General features: G+C 32.2%; 2 pseudogenes; both read right to left on the bottom strand.

Annotated features, from left to right (window-relative positions):
* Nucleotides 1-435: 435 nt before the first annotated feature.
* On the bottom strand, nt 436-554 carry LOC111738820 (annotated as a pseudogene).
* Nucleotides 555-5,241: 4,687 nt separating this feature from the next.
* On the bottom strand, nt 5,242-5,341 carry LOC111738783 (annotated as a pseudogene).
* Nucleotides 5,342-8,368: the final 3,027 nt, after the last annotated feature.

Raw genomic sequence — 8,368 nt, 5'->3', positions numbered from 1 at the left:
GGCACAGGGAAATTTTTTGTGAAACTGAGTTTTTTGTTCTAATTTTGGTGAAAAGAAAGAAACTTCATTAATTGTAGTACCACACTTTGTGGTATATCACCACATCTAGTTTATCTGGATTAAGTATCTGTCATTGTCTTTATCTCTGGAATATATACAGACTGGAATCTTTTGAAAAATGTTATATGAGGTCCACTTCCAAGGCATGTTGAGTTAGCATCAAATTTTAATATTCCACTTCCGTAAACAGAAAATAATATATGAATGAGACAGCTCATTATTTTCTTTACTACTTCTTTCTTTTTTTATTTAGAGCAATAGAATTCTTTTTTATTTTTTTATTGTTTTTTCTTTTTTAGGCAAGGCAACCCTTGGTTGACCTCATAGATTGCAAAGACCTTGTCAGCTTTCAATCCTTTATTTTTTTATTTTTTACACCTACAGCACCTGGTCTTCCTAGGTTGTCTCCCATCCAAGTACTAACTAGGCCCGACTCTGCTTATCTTCTGAGGTCAGATGGGATCGGGCTTGTTCAGGGTAGCATGGCCATAGACAATAGAATTCTTTAAACATTCAAATACATACACATGCGCATACACATATTCACATAAAGACAAATATACACAGATAGTTTTAGTGATGCATAGCTTGGATTTAATTTTTCAGCTTCCTTTGCAGCTAGGTGTGGCCCTGTGACTATGGAATATCAGTGGAAGTGATAAATACTAATGTCAGGCCAATGAATGCTATGCTGATTTCCCATTAATTACTTCTTACTGCCTGCTCATTGTGTAGGAAATGAGGAATATGGGAGTAGCCAGTGACATTAGGCTTAGTGAGAAAAAGCAGCAAGGCACCTAATGAGGATATCAGGGTCTTCATACTAACCTGAGTCCCTGGATGTCCTTGTGGAGCAGACTTGCCTACCTGCCCTGGACTGCTTAATTCCTCTGAATTATTTTGTGAGAGACTGAAAAAAAAAATGTCTTATTTGAGCTGCCATATTTTAGGTCTTTTATAATAGCTTAGCCTATATGTAACCATTTCATAGACAGCTGTGGAATCTGGTATTACATATGAGATTTAAAATCAATTAATTGGATAGAATCTACTAGATAGTTGAGTTGTTAGAGTGGATCTTGGCAACTGACTACCTATCTGACCTTTCTTACCAGTTCTATTAGGTCTGTATGACTCTTGACAGCTTTTTGGTGGTCTAACCCAGGTCTAGAGTATCACACACAGATTTAATTAAATACCTCGCAATAAAAAAATCTCTAAAGTCAAAGGTTATATTTCTTTAATTATAAAAGAGTAACTTGAATTAGTTTCTTTACCTTTTAGCCGAGACCCAGTTCAGATTGATTACTTCTGACTTTTAAAAAGCCACTTGACCCCAAATCTAATTTTCATAGACTTTTTCATTATTGTACATGTGGTATATTAGTTGTCCATACAATAGGGCACTGGTAAAAGTGGTAAACAAATAGGGATTCTTTAAAATAGGAAACATGCACTAGTTTAACAAGGCCAGGGACATCTGACTTTATCATTTGCTAGAGAAGGTCATCTACAATTTCTAAATAGAGGTAGTGTCCCAGCATTGCATTTTCTACCTTTCATAGAGTGGGAATTGTGCCTTTGAATTATTAGAGAATTAATTTCTCATGATATTTTCTCAGTGACTTACTATTAACACATTCATCTGTATATTGATACTTCTTTCTCTTTTTTAACAACAATAGAATTATTTTTAACACTAGTGGGTCATATCATCAGTTTCAGAGGAAAATATATTTGCTTTCCTTTCCAAGCCAGAGGCTGCTATTGCAGGTTTCAAATCAGATCTCAGGTAAGACTTTTAAAGAAAGAGTTTAAAATAGAAAAAAAAAGAGAAAATACAACTGGTATTTCATCATTCCCAAAGTTTCTGTGACCTTTAAGGGAAACGAATGGCACTGAGAGAAGTTGTAATGAACACTGGCTCCAGTGTTATGACATTTCTATTACCTCATTGTTTGATAATTTCTCTCTACCCTGCTCAAATGATGTCTGTAGTTTGCTTTTTCCATTTTTCACCTTGTGATTTATCTGGTATTATTGAGGACTCAGTCTGTTTACTGTAACAGTGTTTTTATTATCCTTGTCTAAGGATGACTTTATGATTATGAATTCCCTCTGAGTCTGCTCTAAATTCTTCGTTGCTTGCATTCTACAATATTACTCTAACTCATAATGTCTTATAGTACACTGCTGAATATATTGCTGTACAAACAGTATACAAATTTATTTCTTTCCCTCCTCAGATTTTAATTCAGCAATCAACTGTCTTGGGGAGTGGTTTACTCTGTACAGTAAATGAAGAAGATATAGATTCAATAATCAAATATGGCTGGTGAGAAAATAACAGAAACAGAACTATGACACATTCATAGCTTTCCTGCACTAGTAAACACCCAGAATTTTCATTTATTTTGTAAATGTAAAGATAAACCTGAAGGCTATCTTAAAATAGATTGCACCATGGACACCTTAATGGGATGTGAATGTGAAGCTGTCAAGTTATGCTTACAAATAACGTTATTTCCTAGACAATTTTATGTGAGGGATTTGTACACATTTTTTTTCCTGAGCAAATATGTGGCTTAAGCCAAGATATGTCAATAAAAGTGCTAGGAAAATGTCTTACGGATATGAACACATTATCTGATAAAAATTCATATGTAGCTGTTTGCTCATGGCTGAAGATAGAGATAGGCCAAAGACCACTGAAGAGGAAACAAGTTCTATGCATTTGGATTCCTCAGCATAGGAGAACATAACTAATACACCAAAGCAACACAATACAGATTTTTAAAAAATTTGCAGTTGTGTTTATGATCACTATTCTCATAGAGATAATTTTGACTTTAAAAGAACTGCGATGTAGACATGATTGTCATTGTTTCTACAGACTGGAAAAATGTTCATTCATTTCCCCTATAAACTGCAATGTGCAGAGGACTATTCCAATCCAGATTATTCTGATTTAAGAGTATTCCTGACTATCTTCCTCAACCCTAGGAGTCTGCCTAGTGCAGTGTTTAAAAGCATATCCTCTTGGGTCAGATAGCTGATCAAGGTTTAAATGTGAGCTCTGACAAACTCCTGGGCTATGTATGAGGATGAAAAAAATAATGATACCTGCCTCACAGATGTCGTGTGAAGCATTTAACACATATTAGAGAAGGAATGATGGTTTCTAGGAAATGATTGCTTTTGACAGTGATGTTACATGACTAGTAAAGCAACATATTTCTGCTTCCTTTACACCTGCTACTCATCCAGACCTATTTAAATACCATTGAAAGAATAACATTATTTATACATTTGGGAATATTTGTGGTTCATGTAGCCAGTGTGGGTTTCCTCTGTTGGTTGGCTAAGATATTTATTGGCCCAATATTTACAAACCTCAAGGCCTATGTAACTGTTATTTAGGAATAAGCATTAATGATATATTGACCCTCCTGCCCCCCCCAAAAAAAGAAGAACAAAAGGAAAAAACACTTAGTAAATATTATATATCTAGGAATAGGAGAAGTGTGATTAAAAATAATGAGTAATATGATCCTCTCTAAATTGAGAAATTAAATTTTTAAACCATGATTTTGGATCAAAGCAGTATGCAGATAATTGAAATAAGTTATTGGAAAATATTATAAAGTGAAGAGAACAAGTAATATAAAACATGAAAATAACTGTTCATTTATCTTTTTTAAAGTTGTAGAGCTTTGAGAAAAACACAAAGATGATATTAAACTAATAAATAAGGTTTCATTTTTCAAATCAGGCTTAACATTTCCACATTAATCTAAGAAGAATTTAACCTGTGATTTGGTAACTATTAGAAGAAAGATAGTTACTTGAAGAGTGTCTAAGAGAATTAATAGTTGGGATGTTGGAGAACAGCACATTAATAGTGTATACTAAAGATTCTGTACTGAATTAGTGAACAAACTTATGTCAGGTTAGTCTTATTTTATGAGAAATTGCTTTATCCACACACAGCGTGGTAGCAATACTTTTTATTATTAAAATATAGAAAGTATTCACTGTTAGAAAAAATTATCTGAGTAATATATCCAAAGTGTACAAAATTCAAAAATGTGCTCAAAGTAAGGCAAAAAAAAAAAAAAAAAAGGATATCAGGCAACGCATATCTTTTTTAACCCCACTCATCCATTTTCTTCCAAGGAAAAGCTCATCCCAGTTTTGATTCATTTAGTTGGATACACTTTAGCTCTTCCCCTTGCATAATACTGAGACTGGGGTCCAAGACTTGTTTTAGTTGTGTGATATTTGCAACAGGATTTTTCACATCAGCATTCAGCATTAGGGAAGTCAAGATCCTCCCCTGGGGTTGTGTAAGACATGCAGGTGACCAGGATGCATTGCCTTAGTGATTAGGCTATAGGGAATTGCCAGGGAAACTGTGTCTTTCAATATTTTTATGAAAATGGGATGCCATCCTACAAGATATTAAACTTGAATTAGTTAACTCATTTCTCAGAGTCTTTTCATTCCTATTATTTTTTATTATAAATCTTTCTTTTCATTTTCCATCTGATAAATTGTCAATAACCACTTCTGGACCTGAATTCAAATATCATGAACTTTATTTGATTCCTGATGAACTCACTAGTAAGAAATACCCTCTCAAATATATTCTTATTATATGTCATAGATTATATTAATCACATTACTTGCCTCTTACATTACCTATATCTATTTGTACTCTATTCACTACATTGATATTTTTATACATACTTCCTTAGCAATCTCATCCATTCTCATGGCTTGAAGTTCTATATATATTCTATTGCCTCCCAAATGTAGACCTTTAACCCAGAACTATTTTTTGAACCCCAGACTTGTATATCTAATGGCCTACTTGATTTATTCAGTTGAAAATCATAATTTCTTTCCTGAATCTGAAACTTGACTTATCAAGTTGGCCTTTTTCAAAAGAGGGGAGCTTTGTTGCCACATCAAAATAAACTCTAGAGATCTCTCAGTGTTTACAAGTCTGCTGAAGACTTATTTAGTTCCTAATTTAATCTTAGCTCTTTTTGAATGGAAAATTTTTTTCTATTGCTATCCTATTTTTGATTAACGAATATGGTCCATTTATTATTTCAATGCGTCATGCTTATCTTTAAATTACTAGATCAATTTACATTATATTAACATTAGCAATAAATAATAAGTTTATGTTTCATGAATTTGCATGTCATTCTTGCACAGGGGCCATGCTAATCTCTGTATCATTTCAATTTTAATATATGTGCTGCCAAAGCAGGCATAAGTTTATATTGACTTTGGTTGTGCCGTTCAATAATTCACAGAATACAGTAATACCTGCTCCAGTCTTTGTTTTCCAGATTTAAAAGTTCAGATCCTTTTATTCTCTTCCTGTAAGATGAACCTATTCTTTTCCATTCTCACTCCTAATTCAGAAAGTCTTTATTAATATTTTTACGAATTCATTATTTTCATCAGGGAATATGGTACAAATTCTTTCTCAGATGTAGACTTTTTGTTTAATAAAACAATAAACATAAAATGTTTCCTTTTGGTTTGCTTTATTGTTTTAATGAAATTTAACAATTTTTAGTTTGATTGGACTCAGCTCATTCCAAGAGAAATAAAACACAGAGAAATCTATAGCTAAGCCTCTTCAACAGTGTCTCCTGACTCACTGTTTTAAAAAATCTACATATAATATTTTATTGAGATATATTTCACATATCATACAAGTAACCCACTTAAAGGATACAATCCTATGGTTTTTATTATAGTCAGAGTTATGGAATTACCACCATAGTTAAATTTAGAACATTTTTACCACCGGCACAAAAATAAATCTTATGTCCTTTCTAAATAATTTCCCATTTTCCCCAAGTTCCCCTCCTGAAGTCCTAAGTGACCACTAATCTATTTGTGTCTAATTTCCTTATCTGCAAATTTTATTTAAATGATATCGTATGTTATATTGTCTTCTGTGGCTGGTTTCTTTCATTAACATAGTGTTTTCAAGTTTCATTTATGTTTTAACATGGATTAGTACTTCATATCTTGCTATGGATCATATTCCATTGTATGAATATGCAACATTTTGTTTATTCATTCTCAATCTATAGGTATTTGGCTTGTTTCCCCATTTTGGATATTATCAACAATTTCTATGAATGTTCATGTACAAGTATATACATGGATATATATTTTTATTCCTCTTTGGAATACACCGAGGAGTGAAATCATTGTCTTATAGTAACTCTCTGTTTAGCCTTTGGAAGAATTGTCAGTATTTTTCAAAGTGGTGGCATCATTTTACACTCTTTCAAGCAATGTATAAGGGTTCCAATTTTTCCACATTCTTGTCAACACTTTTTATTATCTCTCTTTTTGATAATAGCCATTCCAGAAGGTATGAAGTGGTATCTCATTGTGGTTTTAATTTGCATTTCCCAGATGGCCAATAATTTTAAGCATCTCTTCATGTGCTTATTGACCATTTGTATATCTTTCTTGGAGAAACGTCTATTTAATTTTTTTACCCATTTTTAAATTGGATTATTTGTCTTTTTTATTGAATTTAAGATTTTAAAAATATAATCTAGATAATCTTTTATCAGATATGTAGTGGAATTCATCTTTCTTTCAAGGAAGAAATCTGTTTCAACTCTGAATTTACTACATGGAGTACTTTGATAGAAGACCACAGAGGTTTACCCACTGAATTAATTACAAATATAATCACTTAAAATACTGCAGTGCAAGTATTAGCTATAAATTTATGACATTGACCTGAAGTAAGACAAATGCAAATATACATGAATTTTCCGGTTATAGCTATTAGTTTCTCAATATTTTTTTTAAATCAATCATATAGAAACAAAATTTTATTTACTCTGAAGCCTGCTCATGATCACAATTAAATTTTGCAATAGATGAATGAAGGAAAGAGTTTCTGTAATTGTGTGTGTGTCTGTATGTTTGTGAATTTTTAAGCAGGCAAAAAAAAAAAAATCAAAAACCAAAAAAAAAAAACCCCATCGTTCTCTTAAGAGAAAAAAATACTTCCCCACAGAATAAAAGATGTGTATATATATTATCCATATTGATTTAAAAAGGGTCAACTAATATCTAAAAAATAACATTTAGAAAAAAATAAAAACTCTTTTAAAAAGGATTTCAGACATAATAAGTATCAAATTCAGGGTAAAAAGTAATGACAGTGTTCATTTTCTTTGAAAAATATATGGTTTATATATCAAAAATTTTTCTATTTTGATTTCAATCAAATAGATTTAAAATTAGGAGCAAATATCTACTAAATTTTTGTAATAAAACTGACTTTCTACATATACTTTCGATTTATTCATAAGAAATTGCTCTATATGATAAATTTTATATTAATATTGAACTGCTTTTATGGTTGATAGTTAACTTTAATTTTACACTCTCTAGTAATGTTATTAATGCCAAAATATGAATTTCACTTTTTTAATGTGTGTTAACGTTGGTGATAGTCTATATATTCTTGAAGTTTTCACTTAATCAATTATTACATTTTAGGAACAATAACAATGGTGACCCTAGAGATGTTTAGATTTTTATCAACCTGAATGTTCTGGGTGAGAATGTGGTGCTATGTCTGCCATTGATGAGAGTCTCCAGGCAGAAGTCAAGGGATGCAGTACAAGGTTATGCACTGTGGTAGCTGATGAGAGAGAGCATGTCAAACATTCTTGGGCAACGAAAGCATCATATTCATAAAAAGAATTTCAGTTCCACTTCCTTGCTTTATCTCTTTTATTAAGATTTAGCTCGTTCCTCCTTCTTTGCAGAATTCTTATACGAGTCCTCCTATGGGGGTTATTTATTCTTATTCTTATAGCACCATGAGTTTGTCATGATCTTAGCACTTCATATGCCATATCACAACTGTCTATTTACTTGTTTTGTCTATTTGATTAGACCATGATCTTCCAAAGGGATAGAACAGTGTTGGATTCATTTTAAATTGTCCTGCATATAAGTGATATTATGTGGTTTTCAATTTTTTCTGTCTGGCTTATTTTGCTTAACATGATTATCTCAAGGTCCATCCATGTTGTCTCAAATGGCAGTATTTCATCTCTTCTTATGGCTGAATAACAAACGATCAGGACAAACAAACAGAGACTCATGGACATGGACAGTAGACTAGTGGTTACCAGAGGGGAGGGGGAAAGGGAGAGGTAGATGGGGTAAAGGGGGTCAAATATGTGGTGACAGAAAGAAATCTAACTATGGAAACTGCACACAATGTAAAATATATATA

The sequence above is a fragment of the Pteropus vampyrus genome, unplaced genomic scaffold (genome assembly GCF_000151845.1).
Source record: "Pteropus vampyrus isolate Shadow unplaced genomic scaffold, Pvam_2.0 Scaffold43, whole genome shotgun sequence".
Taxonomy (NCBI): Eukaryota; Metazoa; Chordata; class Mammalia; order Chiroptera; family Pteropodidae; genus Pteropus; species Pteropus vampyrus.
The sequence above is the reverse complement of the archived record's forward strand: the minus strand, read 5'-3'. Positions and strand labels throughout refer to the sequence as shown.